We start from the raw sequence: 3,149 nt of genomic DNA on the forward strand, positions 1-3,149 counted from the left end.
CAGTGTGCCAACCTCCTTGTGTTGTTTGAACAAGTCACAGTGAACATCCATAGTCTTCGAATGTATGTGAGGAGGAAGCTTCATAATGACATTGGAGGTTCTGTGGAAACTTGTGTACATGGACATCTTGACAATATATGTATATAACTCTAAATTTGAGATAGGGTTATTAATAGAAAATACCAGTATTCAAATAAGAAAAAGATTCCGCATAGGTTTTATTTCTTTGGTCATTTTAATTCAAAATGTATAAAACATAGATTTTTTTAAAATTCTACAGGATTAGTACTAAGAGGCAAAAATGTTCTGTTTAGAATGGAAAGAAATGTGAAGGGAGAAAGCAGATTAAGAGATGCTTAAGACATCTGCAAGTTATGAAGATCTAAATATAATTGCTAAATTTTATAGCCCGCTAAGAACATTTAAAAAGAGATAAAGGTCTTACACACTATGGAGTGTTGTCTCTGGTCTCTCCACTCTTTGTAAATGTCGTGTAATGTAAATAACTAAATCCTTTGACAAAATAGGATACCCGGGAAAATGAGCATCTTGAATTTCATTAGCTAATATAGTTGGAATGGAAATGTTCTAATTGAGTGGACAGAGTCAGTCCTAACGTATGCATATATGTCTTTTATTTGGGATTGGAACTGGACTCGTCAGTGGTTAATTTTCCATTAGTTGATGTAGAAATCTGGTTTCTCCATGATATCAGTAAAGGTGAAGACTATTTCTCATAAAGAATCCACATTTCCAGTGTTTCTTTTAATAAAGTATGCCACTTTTAAAGAAATATAAAAATAAAATTATTTTTTAAAATTTCAACCATAAAAAATAAAGGCAATATTTATATGACAAGAGTGTATATATCTCTTTGTATTAAATATGTTGCTGCTGAGCAGACTGGTGGTGGACATGTCACCCTGTTAGAGCTTTGTACTAGTGGTGACTTGGTTCACAGTTTATCTTTCTTCTTTCTTGGTCTTGATTAATCCTGAGACCCTTAAAATGGCTGGCATGTTTGTGACTTTATTGTGGCAACCTTGGAGACGTGAGCCTTCTTAAAATCAAAAACAGAAGAAAAATTTGTTGTTCAAATTGATGCCAGACCTACCTTCCTTCCCTCCCTTAATCATTCTTTTTCTCATTCAGCTTAGATCATCCTGCACTTGAGAAATGAAGTTTTACCACCATCAAAACTATCATTATTTAACAACAATGAAGATCAACAGAAAAATTCAAGTAGCTTTGTAAATACTATTTGCTACCCAGTGAAATCAGGTCATTGTTTCTATACTGCCTGAAACATACCTTCTGAATTTTGTTTAACTACTGAAGCCTGTTGCGCTGCAGCAATTTTGTTATTATAATACTGATTAATTGGCTCCTCCTTCTGATTTTAGCCCAGTAATACCTGTGATCGTTTGGTTCCTCTATCCTCATAAAGCTCACTGGAAATTGCCCTCAGATTTTACAAACTCAGGGATTTCTTGATTAAAGGAACGTTCAATGTTGAAAACAGAACATTATCTAAAATGGAGGCAGGGTAATTAGTACACATCAGATGGAGAAACACCTCGTGTTAGCGCTCCTGTAGAGGGCTTGTTATCATAGTCCTCCTGTACAGTCGCTCTGCATTAGAGAATTAGAACTTCAGCCTTTTCCATAACAAAAATTGGCATCTTTCAGTTCTGTGTAGCATGTGGGTATCCTGAAATGTACAGACTGAGGAGGCAAGAATAAAAAGAAACTGAAATTTCTCAATGTCACTACACTCTTAAACATGCTTGCTGCCCTGTCAGCACTGTTGCCCACAGTCACGCTTTATCTACATCTGTATTGTATACACTGTGATTAGGAAATACGCAAGAAGTGTTTTTTCATGAATGCCGTTAGAAGATGTGCTTAATTGTATTGGGTCAGAGTTTTACTAAATCAAGGATAACTGACTGTTGTATGAGTCTAATTCTCTGTTTTCACATGGAAACGTGATTGGAGTCAATTTTATTTTTCTGTGAGCTGAGAGTGAGAATGAATCAATCCAAAAGCATTTACACATTTGTTTTAGAATGCAGTATAGTGCTTATATTTGTGCAGGAAATTGCCACAAAGCAATGTCAAGACACTGTGGGTCATAAGAAGCTGAAAGGTGGTCTACTTCAGTTTATCCACTGTTTTTTCCATGTCGTAGACAAATGGAGCCATTCCTTAGACCAGTGTAGGGCTTGGGCCTTCTTTATGTGTTTGGTGTTGGTCTTACTCTGCCTCTTTCTGGAAATCAAGTAGAATAAGGGATGGGGGACACAAACTCTTTTATTCCAGCTCCTGATTTTTTCTAAGAAGCTGCTCGGACCAAGTCAGTCGGAATTGAAAGGAGAGCATGACTGACCCAATTAAAGGGGATAAAAGTGAGCTTGTGAAAGCACAGAGCACTCCACGGTGCTGTGTCTCCATGGCTCCCAGCACGGTGCTGTGTCCCTGGCAGTTGCTAGATGAATGTGGCTAGGAAATCACAAAGACACTGGTGTCTAGTATATAAGCGAGAGTGACTTCCATAGTTCTCACTGCAGAGATGACAGCATTGACATAATAGTGGGCCTTTGGCCTTTACCAGGAGGTAGTAGTTAGTGCTCTTTTATAATAATTGGGTATAGAAAAATTCTGATTTTACATATTCCATTAGGTTCTTTTCATTTGAAGAGGTTTGAAATCAAGTCATCTATTAAATTTTTAAAGCTACAGAGTAAATCGCATAAATCAGAGATTTTAGTCAATAAAATGTGAGAAGTCAGACTATAAGAAAATTCAAGCACTTTCTTTAGCCTTGGGTATGTGTCATTGTTTTAACTTCCACACTCCTTTATTTAAGCATTTGATAAGTGCCTTTGATGTTCAAAGATGTATGGTGAGAGATGAGCAATGTAAATGTCACGTGCCGTGTTCTCTAGCTTCTCAATTCTTCATAACCGTTTTTACACGCGTGGCAAAGTTTAGTCCTTTGTGTTCCTATCAGATGTGCATTTGTAGCCCCTCCATAGTAAACAGTAAAATAAACTATTTCATAGAAAACAAAATTAAGCATTTTGGCTTATTCAATATGAGTCACCTGTTGCCTTAACTTCAAAGCATAGCTGATTTAAAATAACATC

The sequence above is a fragment of the Equus asinus genome, chromosome 25, assembly GCF_041296235.1.
Source record: "Equus asinus isolate D_3611 breed Donkey chromosome 25, EquAss-T2T_v2, whole genome shotgun sequence".
NCBI classification, from domain to species: domain Eukaryota; kingdom Metazoa; phylum Chordata; class Mammalia; order Perissodactyla; family Equidae; genus Equus; species Equus asinus.